The sequence below is a fragment of the Benincasa hispida genome, chromosome 9 (genome assembly GCF_027475165.1).
Source record: "Benincasa hispida cultivar pf3 chromosome 9, pf3_genome.v1.1, whole genome shotgun sequence".
Lineage (NCBI taxonomy): Eukaryota > Viridiplantae > Streptophyta > Magnoliopsida > Cucurbitales > Cucurbitaceae > Benincasa > Benincasa hispida.
Window position 1 is genome coordinate 65,008,324 of NC_143486.1, and position 20,334 is coordinate 65,028,657.

The window sequence follows — 20,334 nt, forward strand, 5'->3', positions numbered from 1 at the left end:
GACTGCTCGAACAATCAACAACCACGAATGCTCGATCTACATGACCGCAACGAACACTTCGCGCTCGTCCTCAATGATCTCCTCGGTCACGAACTCCTCCGCAACACGAACGGCCTCCAAAGCACCACGAACAGCCTCCAAAAAACCTTGATGGTGTCGAGTTGAGCCTGAAACCACCAACAAGGCGACCTTGGTATTCTCAGTATGAGAATCCAGAGGGTGGGCTCTGTTCGAACTTGGTATGAGGCAGACGAAAGAGGAAACACCGATCATGTACACGACTGAGCACCAACAAGGCGACCTTGGTATTCTCAGTATGAGAATCTAGAGGGTGGGCTCTGTTCGAACTTGGTATGAGGCAGACGAAAGAGGAAACACCGATCATGTACACGACTGAGCACCAACAAGGCAACCTTGGTATTCTCGATATGAGAATCCAGAGGGTGGGCTCTGTTCGAACTTGGTATGAGGCAGACGAAAGAGGAAACACCGATCGTGTACACGACTGGGCAAGTGGGAGATGGCGGAGACCTATCATATAGGTCAATGCCCAATCGTTTAGATAAAGCTAAACAATCGTCTAGCAAAAGCTATGTGATCGTTTAGCTCATCGTTTAGCTCGGTCTATCGCCTACAGACACTACACAATCATTTACCTTAGGCCAACGATCGTCTAGCAAAACTATGTGATCGCTGCACAATCATTTAGCTCTACTCTATACGATCGTTTAGCTCGCCCAACCATCGTTTAGTAAATCTGTATTTACTTGATGACTACATGAATTTCTTTTCTCGCGAGGGAGAAAACTCAAAACCTTTTCATTCATTTTGTAAAAACTTTCTTTTTGAAAATAGGAAAACCATTTTTCTTTTAAACTCATGGTTACCATGATTCAATAACCGCCCACTACTTATCATATTATATTTATAACCTATAGTTTTAATATTTCATCTCATGAAAAATATAAACCATAATTCTTTTTCTATTCCATGGTACTTAATGTAAATCTCATTGACATCAATCCTCCACTAGATGTATCTCATACATCAAACCGATTATATCATATATAATCAAAATACCTTTTGTCAATTTGAAAATTTCAAATCAACACCAAGAACTAATCCTTAACTGAATCCATTGAGCTACCAAGGGACCTCATGAACCTGTAGCTCGAAGCTCCAACGGTACATGAATAATTGACTAAACTCTTTAGTCACGGGATCCACCATCCGTTAACTTCCAGGCACTCCACTAAAGACCGACAGCTGAACTCTTTTTACCACAGATATATTATATGTTCATCTTAACCAATAAGCAGTGCGACAACCCTTCAAAGATTGCTCGTAAGTACAGCTAGCCAATAACCGTTATACCCCTGTAGTTACATCTGTCTCCTTAAGTACCACTAATCCCTCTAATGAACATAAGTCATAGTTCTACTATGACTGAGTCTTCTCTTCCAAAGAGAAGTTGTGGCCACTATGTTCAAGCCTCGGAATCAGCCCTTAAGGGAGCAATCTCTTTACTTATCCCTACTTAGGAAAGGAGTGAATTCCATCTTGTGGATTGAGTTCCCAGCTCTCATATCAGACAAGTCCCCAAAAAGGTAAGCATGTTGAGTTGGCAATCTTGCCATTCTCACCCATACTAATCAAAGGACCGCCCTCAAAGGTAGGAGTTCCCAAAACACTCAGAATTGAGGTCGTGTCACCTATGGTCGTTTAGGTGAGATGTAAGTCTCTAGTATCAACGGCGTTATATACAGAGTCTAATCATCTCGTGGTCCAAGTCTTATACAAACTCTTTGTATAGGACGCCCCCGCTCTACGTCTCCACATCAATGGTCAGGATCTACCATCTGTAGTATTTTATAAAACTTGCAAACCTCTCAGCGGGCCGTATCCGTAGTGTCACCAGGATCAGGTATACCACCTTAATTCTTATACTACAAACCTATTTAGGTTATCACTTAAGGCATGATCCACTTGTATATCACATATACATGCTTAAGTTCACATAAGATAACCAAAGAGCTTTGTTTATTGGATATGAGTAAATGTCAGAATTAAATAACACTTATTTTATTCATTGAACAATGTGTATCTTTACAAAACAACGAGACTCCGGGAGAATTAGGACACCAATCCCAACAATCTCCCACTTGTCCTAATGACTCAGAAGACTAATGTACAATACAATATAAAAAATGTACAATATACAATAAACTAGGGCATACCCCAGTATCATCTCCCACTTGCCCTAGACAAGATGCCGCATGTCCCGCAGACCCAGACTCTCAAGGTGACCCTCAAACACTTTAGCCGTGAGGGCCTTTGTAAAGGGATCAACAATGTTGTATCCTATAAGGATCAGATCCTTACCTCCATATACAAGCAAGTGGTCCCTCGTTCTCTGAAGATACTTAAGGATCGTCTTGACCGCCGTTCAGTGATCAAATCCTGGATTAGACTGAGTCCGACTAACAATCTCTACTGCATAGCAAATGTCGGGTCGAGTACACAACATTGCATACATCAAGCTTCCTTCAGCAGAAGCATAGGGAATCCATCTCGTTTCCTCAACTTCTTGAGGTGTCTTAGGACATTTATCCTTAGACAGAATGATTCCATGCCTGAAGGGTAACAAACCCCTCTTGAAATCCTGCATCCTGTACCTAATCAACATTTGATCAATGTACGATGCCTGAGACGGGGCTAACCATTTGTTCTTGTGATCCCGAATAATCTGGATCCCGAGAACATACTGTGCCTCACCCAAATCTTTCATTTGGAACTGGGTAGCTAGCCACTCCTTAATGTCAGTCAGATACCCTACATCATTCCCAATGAGTAGGATATCATCCATATACAGTACCAGGAAAGCTACTGAGCTATTGAAGATCTTCTTGTAAATACAAGGCTCATCAATATTCTGATCAAAGCCAAATGATTTGACCGCAGTGTCAAATCTGATGTTCCAAGATCTAGATGCTTGTTTCAGCCCATAAATGAACCTATTAAGCTTGTAAACTCTTTGCTCTTGATCTGGAACTATGAACCCTTCTGGTTGAGTCATATAGATGGTCTCCTCAAGATTATCATTAAGAAAGGCAGTCTAGACGTCCATTTTCCATATTTCATAATCATAAAATGTGGCAATGGACAGGAGAATCCTAGGTATAACCCTTTGCCATGAGTCTAGCCTTAAAGGTTTGCACCTTTCCATCTACACCTCTCTTTCGCTTAAAGATCCACTTACACCCAATAGTCTTACCCCATCAGGTGGATCAACAAGCTCTCAGACGTTATTGAAGTACATAGACTCCATTTCCTAGTTCATGGCTTAAACTCATTCATCTTTGTTAACATCCTCCTTTGCTTTCTTAAAAGACAATGGATCCTCGACCCCATCATTCGTAATGACATTTTGGGCTTCAGTCAAACCCATATAGTGATCCGGTGGGTTCATAACCCTCCCACTACATCGAGGCAGTCTCAACTCTTGAGCTGGTTGACTAGACGTTCCGACCTCAACAACTCTTATTGATCTGTCGACCTGTTCAACAACTCTTGTTGAACCCTCAGCAGTCTCAGTCTCACTAGAGATCTCACGTAAAACGAGCTTACTTCGTGGCTTATGATCCCTCATGTGATCTTCTTGCAAGAAGATAGCATTTGTGGAAACAAACACTTTGTTCTCACTCGGATCATCGAAGTATCCTCCTCAAGTTTCCTTGGGGTAGCCCACAAAGAGGCAAACCTTCGAATGCAGTTCCAACTTCTTTGGGTTAGTCGCTAGCACATGTACCGAACAGCCCCAAATCCTGAAGTGGCGTAAACTACCTTTACGGCCTCTCCATAACTCAAAAGGTGTTTCAGAAAAACTTTTTCGAAGGAACGTTGTTCAGAATATAACATACAGTTTGCACTGCATAACCCCAAAACGAGTCTGGAAGATGAGCATAACTCATCATAAACCGAACCATGTCTAACAAGGTCCTGTTTCTCCTTTCAAATACACCATTTTGCTGAGGTGTACCAGGGGCCAAGAGTTGGGACACAATCCCATGTTCTATCATATAGTTTTGTAATTTGAGGTCCATATACTCTCCATCACGATCAGATCGTAGTGTTTTTATCTTCTTACCTAACAAGTTTTCAACTTCAGCCTTATACTCCTTGAACTTGTCAAGGGCTTCAGACTTACGTTGCAATAGGAAGAGATACCCAAACCTTGAATAATCATCTATGAAAGAGATGAAATATTCATACCCACCTCGAGCTCTAACATTCATCGGACCACAGAGGTCTGAATGTACAAGCTCCAAGGCTTTCTTGGCTCTATAACCTTTTCCAGTAAAAGGTCGTTTGGTTGCCTTCGAGGCATGATTCACATATCGGCAAGGAGTTTTCTTCTAAACTCTTTAGAAATCCACTTTTCACCAACTTCTCAATCCTATTGAGGTTAACATGACCTAACTTTAGATGCCAAAGATGGGCATTTTCCTTTCGAGAAACCTTTGGTCTTTTAGCTTTTGTTGTCATACTGAACATTTCAGTGTTAAACAAGGCTTTTATGACTAACGGCCTTAGTACATATAAGTTATTTTTCATTGAACCATATCTAATCTCCATTCCATTCTTGAAAATAAACACTTTATTCTCAGAAAGGGAGACAGTGTAGCCTTGTTCAATGAGACAAGAAATCGAGATTAAGTTCCTCTTAATATAAGGAACTACAAAAACATTATCCAGTAATAGATAACATTTCTTGTCAACAAATAACTTCAACCTGCCTACAGCAACAGCTGAAACAACCTCACCAGTACCAACTCGAAAAGTCGTCTCTTCTTGTGGCAACGTTTGCCAGGAACTGAATCCTTGGTAAGAGGAACTGACATGATTGGTAACACCTGAATTAAGGATCCAGGCAGAATCATCATTCTCTACTAGACATGTCTCCAAGACCAATAAATCATATTTACTGTCTTGTCTCTTCTTTTAGAGAGTAGTGAGATGGAGGTCGTTTGCCACGAAATTCGTTTCACATGATTTTTTCCACTGTAAGTAATCGGTCATTATTAAAAGCTTTAAACGGAAATACTAATGAGTTGCTAAAAAGAAAAACACATTGACCTACATTAGGTTTAAGCAAATACCCGTTGTAAAACAAAACATCATCTAATAAGGTTTTAGCAAAACTAACATGAACCCCGTGTGACATCTAGTTTCGCAATAATGCTTCAAAAGTTTAGGACAAAAGCCGCGGAAAGGAGGTCAGTTATCCCTTCTTTGAATTGAGAAGTTCTCAACCAGTTATTAATACCAGAACAACTCTTGTTCCTATAACGACAAGCCATCATTGATTTGGCTAAAAGATCATTAACTTACTTAACAATCTCCCGTAAGTGTGACCTGCCATTTTAAGCCCTAGAGGTCCATCCCAAAAGGCCAATCCGAAGGAAAAAAATCCGAAGGCGACACGAGGGCATACAAAATGATCTCACGGTGTGAACTAATGGCAGAGACCATAGGACGTGTTGACACACACCCTTCACCCACTTACTATAAACATTATCTCTACCTACCTTGATATTGACTCATGTAAACACCATCCGAAGGGGAATGCATTCTGGGCATCTCGAGGCCAAGCATGAATCTCACGGTGTGAACATATAGGGAGAAACGTGAGTGGAATCATAGACATATCTGATACGCCTCTTCCTCCCACTGAGTATTTTATAACCTAGGGTTTAGCTTACTTAGAAAAAATACGGTTAAGGATTTTAACAAAGTGACTTTTAGGTTTTCCCAAGAGTAACATTTACCTTGGATAGTTGAACAACTGTTGATCATCATCCATTAAACTCTTTAATGGAATCTTTGACCAAAACGTCACATGCTTGTTGAAAATCTATCTAATTCACCTTTTCAGTAGGTTTCCAAGTAGGGGTTTTACGTTCCCATCAACTTAAGAACCCTAACCTAGCCAAAACCCGCCTTAGACAAAAAGTCCCTTATAGATAGGTTTACAACAAATTTAATCTTTTATTCCAACCAATTTAATCCTATTAAACCGATTTTAAAAGATTAATCTAGGTTACTAAACTCTTTAGAACCACTTGAACTTAGGTCTATCTCAATCCAATTTTAAAACCCTTTTAAAAAACTTGAGCTCATCCTAAGTCTGCATGTAACTCTGAATTATTGATTTTAGGTCTAATTTCCTTTATAACACTTATAAACGGAAACAACCACAATATTAAGCTAACACATGTAAGGCATTCATAAGGGTTCAACTAATTTCCTTAGGTTATCACTTAAGGCATGATCCACTTGTATATCACATATACATGCTTAAGTTCACATAAGATAACCAAGGAGCTTTGTTTATTGGATATGAGTAAATGGCAGAATTAAATAACACTTATTTTATTCATTGAACAATGTGTATCTTTACAAAACAACGAGACTTCGGGAGAAGTAGGACACCAATCCTAACAAGAAAAATATAGATAGTTTTACCTAAAGAAATAGAGCTTTCTTGAGCCATTTCTTCATCAACTCAAGATTGATCTTGATTAATTGGGCCTAAGTGCATGTTTGTAGGCTTTACAGAGGGAGTCAAAAGGATTTAAAAATGTGGCATCCAGCAGAGAGGAAGTTCATAATTAGCAGAGACGTCACCTTTAAAGAAGAGGAGATGTTTATACAAAAAGAGAAGAGACTTGAGGATGAAGCTGAGACATCTACCATAGGAATTGAGGTAGAGTTAACTACTGAGCAACCAACAGAACCTAACTTACCTAGTGACACATGAGAAGTTGAGGAAGAAGCAGTGGAATAAGAGGAGACTGTTAATCAGCAACCAGACTTGAGTCAGTATGACTTAGCTAGGGATAGACAAAGGAGAACCATTACCCCTCCAGCAAGATATATACTGAAATGAACTATATGAATTTAGTTCTAAATGTTGTTGTGGCTACTACTGACCAAGAACCAATAAGTTGTTAAGAAGCAACAAGTTGTTCTAATGCAAGGAATTAGATAGAAGCCATGAATGAGGAAATGCATTCACTAAATGTGAATGATAGTTGGTCTTTAGCTCCTCTGCCTAAGGGTTACAAACCAGTAGCTTCCAAATGGTATTCAAACTTAAAGAAGGTGCATCCTGTGATCAGAAACCTAGGTATAAGGCAAGGTTGGTTGCAAAGGGGTTTACACAAAGGGAAGGAATAGACTACTCAGAGATTTTCTCTCTAGTTGTCAAACAAACTTCTATAAGACGTCTCTTATCCTTGGTTGCTCAAAATAACTTAGAATTGTATCAATTAGATATGAAAATTTCCTTCCTTCATGGACATCTAGAAGAGACAATCTACATGATGCAACCTAAGGGATTTGAAGTTAAAGGAAAAGAGAATCTCTATTGCTTACTCAACAAGTCAATCTATGGGCTAAAACAATCACCTAGGTGCTGGTATAGGAGGTTCAATGACTATATATCTAGCATTAGATTCAAAAGAAGTTCCAATGACATATGTGTTTATGTAAATACAAGTTCCTACAAAGACAAGGTTTACTTACTCATATATGTGGATGACATGTTACTGGCAAGTAGGTCCAAGGAAGACTTAACTCATCTTAAAAACCTCTTAAAAAGAGAGTTTTACATGAAGGACTTGGGAGAAGCAAGCAAAGTTCTAGGGATTAAGATCCTAAGGAACAGGGAAGAGTCTATCTTAAGCATCAACCAGTTTAACTATTATGAGGAGATCTTAAAAAGGTTCAACCTAAGTGATGCTAAATCTGTAAGCTTTCCTATTGCTCAGCACTTCAAGTTATCCTCAGCCAACTCTCCTAAAGATTCTGACCTAGAACATCAAAAACAGATATCTATTATACCCTATAGTCAGGCAGTCGGAAGCCTAATGTATTTAATGATTTCTACCAGACCTAATCTCTCATACTCAGCTAGTCTTGTTAATGGCATTAATTGAAGCAATTAAAGAGGCATTGTAGCTTAAGGGATTGTTGAAAGACTTTAGATTAAGTCAAACAGTGGTAAGACTCTACTATGACAACCAAAGTGCTATACATTTATCCCGAAATCCACAATACCACACTAGAACAAAACATATTGATATAAAGTATCATTTCATCAGAGACAAAGTTGAGACAGAGGAAATAGAAATCTTAAAAGTTCACACATCAGAGAACGCAGCAGACATGTTGACAAAACTAGTATCAAAACTTAAATTGATCAAATTTCTAGAACAAGTTGGTTTCGAACTTTCAGACACAGGGTAAATAGAATGGTCAGAATCAGGAAGATCAAAAGATTGCAGCCATTAGAGTCAAGGTGGAGAATTTGTAAAAATAGTGACTCAAATACCTCTTTAGCTAGTTTAGTTTACATAACAAACTTCATCTTGTAACGGTCAGATAGTATGTGTTATAAATACCACCACTGATCAGAAAAAAAAAAAAAGTTTATTAACCAAACCACGTAACTCTACGTTTTCCTTCTTCTTCTCTTTATCTTCTTCTTTTCAATCTTCATCTATTTCACTGCAAATCAAAGAAAACACGATCTTGTAATCAAATCACAATGTTTTCATAGTATCAAGTTGCATCGAGTTACGAGTTTCTCTCATCGAGTAGGATTGAGTAAAAATTAACACTCGTCGAGTTCCATCGAGGAAAGAACAGAAACTCATCGAGGATAGAAGGAAAAATCCATCGAGTAACAAGCAAAAATTCATTGAGTAACGAGTACTTACACATCGAGCATTTAACAGTGCCTATCGAATAAGAGAGAAAAACAGAGATAGATTTACTCGAAGAAACAGAGCTTTCTTCAGCCATTTCTTCATCAACTTAGGATTGATCTTGATTAATTGGGCCTACAAAAGATAGTATAACCTAACAAAAAGCAATAAAGAAAATAAACCCCTTGATTCACAGTGGATGTAGGAAATATTGTCAGACCACTTTAGATTGTGTGTTCTTTCTCCTCTTCTTCCCTTAATTCTTGTGTTCTCTCATCAATATTCTTCTTCCTTATTGATCTGCACCATCTTCTTCTTCATCAAGCACCTATTACCGAAAGAGAGAAGAATTTCTTTAATCTATGTTTATGCATGTAAACTAAAGACAGAGACAAAAAACCCAAAGGAAATTAGCTTCAAAGTGGGTTACATGTGTAGAATTCAAATTAGCCACGTGGAGGCATTACAATCATAGAAGTATTCTTTTTAGCTGGGCATTTTGGCTTTTAAAACCCAACATATACAAATACTAATACCAAACCCCTACCTCTCTTTACCTTCCCAAAATCAAGACCTCAATTACTCCCTTGGAAATTCTCTAACCAATTCTCACATTCTCACTCTCGCTTCCAAAGGCCCTCAAAGAAACGCAATCAATCTTGTCTTAACCACCGTCGATGTCACTGTTAATTTCTAATCACTTGATTCTTTTTTCAATTTAGATTCATTGTCGTACTCTCTATCGATTAGTACTTCGTGTGTTTGTACTGAATATACATGTCAATCGAGTAATAAAATTCATATATGTAACTTACATCTCTATTTTCTCCAAGACTTAATCATTCCAATATTTATGTGATAAAAAATAAAAGGTAACCATATGTAATCAAAAGGAAATCAGAAGGCAATATCAACGACAACTAATTATGTGAAAAAATATGGAAGATAATCAAATGACAATCAAAAGACAATTAAAAGGCAATATCATAAACTACTAATGTGATAAAATATCACATCCCCTCCCGAGCTTACCTCATTCACCTAAAAGAGGGTGTGAAGATAACATACATTACCATTTTGTAACACCTGTTATTCATCACCTTGCACTTACCAATCACATCTCAAACTCTTTTGGAATAACTACTACCTCTTGGATCTAAATTACAAACATCCCTTTAGCCAAGTATAAAATGACAATAGCTCTCTAGTTAACTTATTTTACATCAAACCACTATAACGCTTACACAACTCCAAACTCAACTTAGATAACTCTACTCCTAGGCTATAGAACTCATAAAGAGCAGACCTTCACTCAGAAATGTGCCTATAGTGTGATAGACCTTGACCTTAACAGCATTCTGGAACTCTATCCTTGCGCTACCTTGGAAGGAGGGAGGAGGGGAGAGAGAATAAAATATTTAGAAAACATGAGCTAGGAAAGCTCGGTGAGTGACAAGTTTGGTATAAAAATAGATTTGTTGTTTGAAAATCATTTTTGGGAAAATAATTTCACAGATAATCAAACACAATATGCATGACCTCAATCTGGTAGCTAAGATGATGTTGGCATTATCATATGCTCCTCAAGAAATACAACAATTCAACCAAACAAAAATCCAAGGAAACAATTTTAGTACCCAATACAAACCAACAAATGTGCACATGTCGACAATATCCCGCTAGACATACTCGGGTATGCTGACAATCCCAACCAAATTATACTAACAATCCCAGTCAAACATCCACGAGATATGCTAACAAATTTTCCCGGGTATAGTTCTAGTTTCCAATTTCATTCACAATAAACATGCATTCTCATAATATCAGGAAAATAGCTAAAACAACATGAAATCAATGAAGACAACATACTTCTCAATCATGCAACAGCTTTCAAAACCATATATACATACATACATACATACATATATATCTATATATACACATACTTATATATACATTAAGGCATATCAATTCACAAAGAAAGAGAAAAGAAAACTACTCACAGTTCACTGGAAAAAAGGTTTCCCTAATCTCCTGTATCTTCTTTTTCTCCTGAATCCTAAGTCTATATTAACCCAAATATCAACTTAGAATCCTGTGTTTAAGGTTAAAAATAATATTAAAATATTTCCTTAACCCTAAACCTAGCTTACCAACCCACAAGGCTTAAACTAAACCTTTACTTTGGAAAAGACAGCTGTTGGATGCAAGGTTAGGTTTCCTTAACACTTTTGGACGCAAGGTTGCTTCTCACAAACAAGTTGGACGCAAGTTTTGCTCCTCTTCAACGCATGGGTTGGCTTCTTAACGCATGGTCACTCCAAAATTCCTCCAATCACTCTCTTCGTAAGTTTTTTTCAAGAACTTTTGAGTTGTGGAATGAAATGAGAATTTTGAAGGGTATTTATAAGCTTCAAGAATCCATCCTTGTCATCCTCTTCCACTCCCAATGCATGACACATCCTCTTTGTGCATATTTTGAGTGTCTTCCTCCCATTAAGTCACCACCTATTACCTTGCCACCACCTACTTGCATGTAAGTAGGTTGTGTTTTCACCAAAACTTGTCCAACGCATGCCTACCTTTGATGTGGTCGTCCCAAGTTTTGCATGCTAATCTTTGTTCCATAGACTTCCACCACCTACTTAGGTTAACTACAACTTCATTTGGTTAAGCCACGTTTCTCACCCCATTGTCATATTAGCCTTGCTCAACGCATAGAAGCCCCTTATTGGACGTATGGTCTTCTTTTCTATGTGTTCAATACCTCAATTTCTTCCTTCTTGGATCTAAATTCCTTCTCATAGCATGGTTTCTTCCCTTGATTTAGTTTCAAACTTCCTATTATGCGTCTGATGCGTGATTTTATGCAATGAAATAGTGGTAGAGAATGCGATGGTAGAAAATGCATTGTGCATGCAAGTTTTCTCAGCAAGATCCAAGTATAAATCCTACTGAGTTGCCTGGTAAGCCTAGGGTCGAACTCAGGGACTAAGGAAAACAGTATGCGATGGTAATTTTAGATCACTTTGCGGCAATAAATAAATCAAGGTGTTGGTTGGATTGTTGTTTAAGGTATAAAAAGTATGCAGCGGAGTTGAGAAAATAGTTAATATTACGAAAGTTACGATGAATATGCGAGGGAACGAGTTGAGAAGGGGGTTTAGCTAACACTTCCTAGGATTGCGTTCATGTTATGTGATCATGTTACACACATACAACAACAAATCATCTCTCAATGTAAATGCTACGGCTTCTAGTTTTAGAACGCATGCGATATATGTGATGATGTCTATAGGGCTTACATCTAAGACTCTATTCGTGTCTATGCGATGACGAATGATACACACATATACAAGGTGACTGCATACTACCATAACCTATCTCTAGGGTGCATGTGATGCATGTTGGCAAACAGAGCTTATCTCTAAGTCCCTATCTCTTGCTTATGTAGATCTAATCTTCCTCTCTCGAGTCTAGATTCTAACCTAGCTCTATCAAGTCTTAGGTTCTTTCTTTAGACTCTCTCTCGAGTAGCTCTAAAGGGTGTTGGGCGCAACATAAGATAAGATGATAGCATGCAATGAAGATCCTATGTCATGTTAGCTAAGTACTTCTCAACCCATTCGATAGTTTTAGCTACTCATGCGTATTTTAAAGAAAGTGAACAGATGTAGAAAAGCAAGTTCCATTCTATATATATATAATCGAAGTACAGAATAACAATACGGAATAAGAATAAAGAGTCTGGTAGCAATTTCTTACTTTCCAAGGCTTTTACACTGTTATTCTCTACTTTGCTCAAAAGATATTCTTGCTCTCATAAGAGTTGGACCTCTCTCGTTTTTCCACGCTCCCTGACACTCTCTCGAGCTGACCAGGACGATCTTCCAGCGTCTTTTCCCTTCTCTCGCTTTCGCCTTCTAAGTATAAGAAAACTAAGAACAAGGCTAACTATTGTCTATATGGTGAACTCTAAAAAACTGGGCGAACTAAAACTGAGCTAACTAAAAACTCGGCAATCTCTAAAACTCAGCGAACTCTCTAAAACTAGGCAATCTTCTTCAATGAAGGTGGCCTTCAATTTTATAGAGCTTCAGGGTGAAAAGATTCATCTCTCTTATGATTGCACTGATGGAATGGCATTAATTCTCTATCTGATGCGCCGAATAATTGTCACCGAAAAGTTGAGTGTACTTGCTACAGTATGTCCTTAACGACTTGTCAACTTAATTCGGAATCGACCGTCATCAGCTTTCTGTCTCATCGTGATTTATTAAGCTTTCACCCAGATGCGCCTACCTTGATGCGCCAGCTCTATGCGGCCACCTTCTTGAGTAGATTTTCGTGAGCACAAACGATCGCATAGCCTTGCGGTCGCAATCTCTTAATGCGCTTGGGCGTTAATTTCTTCAGATCGCATTTCTGCCTTGCACCAACGCATTTTCTGCACAAAATACATAAGTTAGCTGTTTTAATGTGATGGATGCATGTGATCGCAATGTTGTGAACTTAATGCTTTTGGACGCAATATTGTATATTTTTACCATCGTAATCCTGCATTGGTTTACAACTTTGCGCTATAATAACGTGCATTTTTGCCCATTATCACACCCCCTAAATTTAAAACAATGCTTGTTCTCAAGCATAAGCTAAAGGTTTTCTTTAGAAAGTCAACCGCTTTCTTCTTTCCTAGATTTCTCAAGGTTGCCTTATTCAAATCCTATATACCAAAATATCCTTAATTCTTATTCAGGTATCTTCTTAAAATATTTCTAAAATTTAGGGATCGCAAATTTAACCTTCAAAAAGACTTTACTAGATTCCAAGAAATCGCATGATTTATTTCATAAAAAAACTATTCCAACTGGGGTATTTTCAAATGATTTTTTATCCTTGCGTATTTTAGACATATATTTTTTTTCTATGACCTTGCGCTGATCCAAGTGTCTAGCCTTTGTTTTGGCTTGACCCCACGTGTGTCATGCGGATATCCAACTACGAGCAAGGCGCCCTTTCTCAATCTAAACTCATGCCCGTTTAGCAGCAGAGTTGGATCATTTTATTTATGTATTGATCATGATTCCTACCTTCGTTTTGGCTTGCCCTCATGTGTGTCATGCGGACATTCAACTACTAGTAGGATCCGATCGCAACGTTATGGTTTTTTTTTTTTTGGAACCTAAAAATAGCAAGGTTGAAAATGAATACCGCACCCCCAAATTCAAACACAGCAATGTCCTCATTGCTGAAAGATTGAAAGAAGTCATGCGATCCTCTTAGAAAGTTTCGTAAAAAGTCAGTTTAAAAGAAAGCTGGCAGACCACTAACTTCTAGAAATATTTTATGAGTTGACTGTCCTAAAATTAAGTTGACTCTAGTATATACAAAAAAATAGAAGCATGTGTTTCATCATTGAAATCATAATTGGCAAAGAGAAATAATGTGGTGACTTACTAAATTAATCAATGTTAAATGATTGCACCGACTAAAGAGGATGCGATGATAAAATTTTTAAAGTTAAAATGCAATGCGATAGTGCAAAATTTGGAATAGACAAAGTCAAGGAGAGATACAACCCCCAAATTTACTCTGTCACCCGCATTATTTGTGAACGCATCCTGCTTTGTGACGAACTGCTCTCTTTGATTTGGATGACGGAATAAAGTAGTTGCGTCTTTCATGTAGCACCTCTGCAGTCGTTCACCACAATCATTGCAATGAAAACATTGAGAGGGTCAAATAGCAGACAGAGTTAACAAAATTGTTTACAACAATCGTTCAACACGATTGCGGCGCGGATTTTTTTTTTTTTTTCCTGTTTCAAAAAGACAAATATATGATAATAGTTAAAAGAAAGGTAAGGAAAGTTCATGAGTCATTGATAGGAAAAAGGATATTCCAAAAGGATTGTGTCCTTGATGAGCTTGAGTTGCATAGTAACGCAAGGACTACTTATTTCAATCTGGGCTTCTTACGTCCACGGCGGCTTTCTCATAATTTCTCGGTCTTCTGGAATCTTGATCGCCTTAATCCAGAGCTTTTTCCTATTGATGTTCATTACAATTTCCCCCTTGTGCACATCAATTTGAGTGCGACCGGTCGAGAGGAACGGTCGTCCCAATATGATGGGTGCATCTTCGTCCGCTTTATAGTCTAGAATGATGAAGTCTACCAGTAAGACAAATTTGTCAATTGAAATTGCAGCATCTTTCAACTCTCCCTCAGGATATATTCGGGATCTGTCCGCAAGTAGGAGAGTCTTCGTCGTGGGCGTGAGTTTGCCCATATTCAATCGTTTGAATATTGAAAGCGGCATTACATTTATACTCGCCCTAAGATCGCATAGTGCTTGACCAATGTAGACCCCTCCAATTGAGCATGGTATCGTGAAGATTCCTGGGTCGCACATTTTTGGTGGGATCATAGTATTTTGCGTTATTGCCTCTGTAGCGATCCTATCTTCATCATTCTGTTTCTTTTTCAATTTTTTCGGGAATGGTGGCAGTTGGACTTCTTCTATCTCGTGTTCTATAGACTTGCAGGTGGACGCAACTTCTGGGTTCATCTTCTCGAGCTCTTCTGAATCATATGTCAACTGGTCCTCGATTATCACCGCATTCAAGTTGGTCATGATGGGTTCCTCCCCTACTTCCACTGTCATTTTTTCGATTAACAAAGAGATTGTTAAGCATTGTTCCTTTCCTGTACCCCCAGAGTTGCGAGGGAGCTCAGTTGAGTTCGGCAACATTCCTTGTGGTCTATTTTTGAGTTCGTCCGTAATCTGTCCTAGCTGAATTTCAAGATTTCGGATGGACGTCGCTTAATTCTGAAGCACTGATTCATTCTTCTCAAGATACTACTTCAGCAAGCTCTCTAAGGATGAAGATTGCGGTGCCTGTGAACTACTAGCTTGGTTATGCGTTTGACCGTTTGTTCGCGGGAAAAATCCTGGTGGCCCTTCCTTTTGCACCACTGGTTGAAAGTTGTGTTGTTGATTTTTCCACGCGAAGTTAGGATGGTTTCTCCACCCAGGGTTGTACATATCAAAAAAAAGGGTATTCTTTATTAAGCATACTAACTACGGATTCCTTGGGCATTCTTCCATCGGATGTGCTTCTCCACAAATGACACAACTCGTGGTTGTTTGAACAATTGCGTTGACCTGCCCTTTTTGCATTCCCGTGCTATTGATTGCGATGTCTTGTATCAAACTCATCATCGCGTTCATTTGGGTTTGTAGGGATGCGATGGCCCCATTGTTCGCGTCGTTGTCTTTAATTCTTAATCTTGGATCGCTTTCTTGCCAATCCTCATGATTTTTAGAAATGCGATCAAGGCTATTCTTGGCCTCATCGTATGTTTTATCCAGCAGACCACCAGCTGCTGCCGCATTAGCAGCCGTCTGCGATGCAGGGTTTAATCCTTGGTAAAAAATCTCCATCTGTAAGCAGTCTGGTAAGCCGTTATGCGGGCAATCTCTTACCAACCTCTTAAACCTCGCCCAGGCATCACTGAGCGATTCGTCAATTTCTTGTTCAAAATTCGTAATTAACTTCCTCCTTCTTGCATTCTCCGTTGGAGGGAAGTATTTCTTCATGAACTTTTCCACTACTTGTCCCCACGATGTTATCTCTCCCGGTTCGAGAGAATACGCCCATTTCCTTGCTTGATCGCATAAGGAAAATGGGAACAACGTTAGTCGAACCTCTTCACCAGATATATTTGGGAATACAAAAGTGTTGCAAATCTCAATGAAACTCCAAAGATGGGCGTGCAAATCCTCGCCACGCCTTCCACCAAACTGTCTAGCCGTTTGAACCATCTGCAACATAACTGGTTTCATTTCAAACCTCGATTCATCCAGTGCTGGCCTCATGATTCCTGGAGAGAAATCATATAGGTTGGGCGACGCATAGTCTCGAATGGGTCTATTGTGGTCATTCGCCAAGAGGATGGGGTTGGCCATTATATTATTTGCGTTTTCGACCCTCTCTTTCGGTTGTTCCGCCATTCTTGGAGTTATGTCTTGTTGCTATTGGCGGCGGTTGTCTCTCAATCTTCGTCGAAACGTTCTTTCAATCTCTGAGTCGTAATTCGCCAGAGATTGAAAGCTGCAAAGAAAATCAAAAAATTACCGTTAGCACAATGTATTGCCGAAGTCCCCGGCAATGGCGCCAAAAACTTGATGTGTGATTTTATGCGATGAAATAATGGTAAAGAATGCGATGGTGGAAAATGTGTTGTGCATGCAAGTTTTCTCAGCAAGATCCAAGTATAAATTCTACTGAGTTACCTGGTAAGCCCAGGGTCGAACTCAGGAACTAAGGAAAACAGTATGCGATGGTAATTTTAGATCACTTTGCGGTAACAAATAAATCAAGTTGTTGATTGGATTGTTGTTTAAGGTATAAAAAAATATGCGGCGGAGTTGAGAAAAGAGTTAATATTACGAAAGATGCGATGAGTATGCAGGGGAACGGGTTGAGAAGGGGGTTTAGCTAACACTTCCTAGGATTGCGTTCATGTTATGCGATCATGTTACACACATACAACAGCAATCATCTCTCAATGAAAATGCTACGGCTTCTAGTTTTAGAACACATGCGATATATGTGATGATGTCTATAGGACTTACATCTAAGCCTCTATTCTTGTCTATGTGATGATGAATGACACACACATATACAAGGCGGTGTGATGCATGTTGACAAGCGATGCATGTTGACAAGTTATGGTAGTATATGAATGACACACACATATACTACCATAACCTATCTTTAGTGTGCATACGATGCATGTTGACAAGCTTATCTCTAAGTCCCTATCTCTTGCTTATGCAGATCTAATCTTGCTCTCTCGAGTCTAGATTCTAACCTAGCTCTATCAAGTCTTAGGTTCTTTCTTTATACTCTCTCTCGAGTAGCTCTAAAGGGTGTTGGGCGCAACATAAGACAAGATGATCGCATGCAATGAAGATCCTAGGTCATGTTAGTTAAGTACTTCTCAACTCATTCGATAGTTTTAGCTACTCATGCGTATTTCAAAAAGAGTGAACAGATGTAGAAAAGAAAGTTCCATTCTATATATATATAATTGAAGTACAGAATAACAATGCGGAATAAGAATAAAGAGCCTGGTAACAATTTCTTGCTTTCCAAGGCTTTTACACTGTTATTCTCTACTCTGCTCAAAAGATATTCTTGCTCTCGCAAGAATCAGCCCTTTCTTTGTTTTTTCACGCTCCCTGGCACTCTCTCGAGCTGACCAAGACGATATTCCGGCATCTTTTCCCTTCTCTCGCTTCCACCTTCTAAGTATAAGAAAACTAAGAACAAGTCTAACTATCGTCTATATGGTGAACTCTAAAAAACTCGGCAAACTAAAACTGGGCTAACTAAAAACTGAGCGATCCCTAAAACTCGGCGAACTCTCTAAAACTAGGCGATCTTCTTCAATGAAGGTGGCCTTTCGTATTTATAGAGCTTCAGGGTGAAAAGCTTCTTCTCTCTTATGATTGCACTGATGGAATGGCATTAATTCTCTGTCTGATGCGTCGAATAATTGTCACTGAAAATTTGAGTGTACTTGCTACAGTATGTCGTTAACGGCTTGTCAACTTAATTTGGAATCGACCGTCATCAGCTTTCTGTCCCATCGTGATTTATTAAGCTTTCACCCAGATGCGCCCACCTTGATGCGCCAGCTCTATGCGGCCACCTTCTTAAGTAGATTTTTGCGAGCGCAAACGATCGCATAGCCTTGCGGTCACAATCTCTTAATGCGCTTGGGCGTTAATTTCTTCAGATTGCATTTCCGCCTTGCGCCAATGCATTTTCTGCACAAAATACATAAGTTAGTTGTTTTAATGCGATGGATACATGCGATCGCAATGTTGTGAACTTAATGCTTTTGGACGCAATATTGTATATTTTTACCATCGCAATCCTGCATTGTTTTATAACTTTGCGCTGTAATAACGTGCATTTTTACCTGTTATCAACGTCCAAGATGAAACTAAGTGCATGCCTCCTTAGGGTTTGTGCATTAAAACCATCCTTTTGAGGTTTATACTTCCCAAGTGACTTCTCAAATGCCTAACACCTTGGCTCATGCGTCCAAGCATGTTGTCCCCTCATGGTATGCATTTGCCTCGTCTCTCCTAGGGTTTCTTGGTGCAAATTTCTCCTAAATGGTTATCTCATGCTCTACTCTCACCCTTCATATACTTTAAATGGCATTCACATAGCCTTCTATGCGTCCACCACAATTCCTAAGTGTCCAACCCTTCAAACTTCAAGGTTCTACCTACTTATTGTGTCATATGCTATCCAACACTTAGCCAAATTTCCAACCTGGACCTCTTATGATTCACTACCTTCTTGTTATGCGTCCAACCCTAGTTTTCTCACTTAGTTATATATAGTTCAACGCATAGTTGTCCAATACTTAACCATTTCTCTCCCCATGCATTAGACACCAAAAAATGGTTTTTCTTGCCTTAGCATGCATCCAAGTGAGCCTATTCTTGTCCAAGCATGCATCCAAAACTCCTACAATTCTAATTATGCTTCCAGTTCTAGGGTGACTCATACCATACTTAGTACTTATTTCAAATTCCTTCTTCTTCCTTGGACTAGACGTTCACCTTGTCTTTCTAACACTTGAATTCCAACTCCTAGATCAACCACATGTTTCCCATACTTAGAAATTTTCCTAAGTGCTAATACTTCCTTCAAAGCATAGTTTAGGTACTTAGCCCATCTTTTCCTTTCTAGGCTTTTAAGTCTAAACTCTTTTCTTAACCTAAGGAATCCTGTGAGGACTCAAGTGTCACATAAAAAAAATATAGAAGGTTTCATATGACAATAAGAAATTACTAACTACGTGACAAAAATGAAAGGTAATCAGAAGGCAATCAAAAGGTAATTAGATGCAATCCGAAAACTACTAACTATGTGATAAAAAATAGAGGTAATCAGACAGTAAACACAATGTAATTAGGTGACAATTAATAAAAGGTAATAGTAACATAAGGTAATCATACAACAATCGGATAGCAATCAATGTCAAATAGCAATTCAACAACAATCAGATAGTAAACCAATATCATTAGCAACAGGTATAAGAAAGCAATTAGATAACAACCAGTATGAAATAACAACCAAACAGTAATCAGACAACAATCAGATAGCCATTGATATCATTGGCAATCAGATAGTAACATATGACAATTAGATGCAAGCATGCTTTTTTTAACTGTGAAGGCATTTTGATCATCTGATTATTTCAGTTGTGCTAGGCTTGTTATTTTGCCGTTTTTTGCCAAATGCATATATGGAGATCATTATGGACTTAATTTTAGTATTCTTTTTTGACAGCCTTGCAACTACCCCAACATATAAACTTTCATATTTAAATTCATGAACATATTTTATGAATGTATATAGCTCTTCAATACATGATTTTACGAATTCCCATCTATTAATATACTTTAATCCTCAAATATATTTAACTGACTCTTCATTCATGCCTAACTTATCTAAAATTAAAACATGTTTAA

At 38.6% G+C, this 20,334-nt stretch overlaps 1 non-coding gene across 1 annotated transcript; it reads left to right on the forward strand.

Moving 5' to 3' along the window:
• The first annotated feature begins 16,231 nt into the window (after positions 1-16,231).
• On the forward strand, positions 16,232-16,338 carry LOC120087367 (small nucleolar RNA R71). The gene has a single exon (XR_005484505.1). It is a non-coding gene; the product is annotated as a small nucleolar RNA R71 (small nucleolar RNA).
• Positions 16,339-20,334: the final 3,996 nt, after the last annotated feature.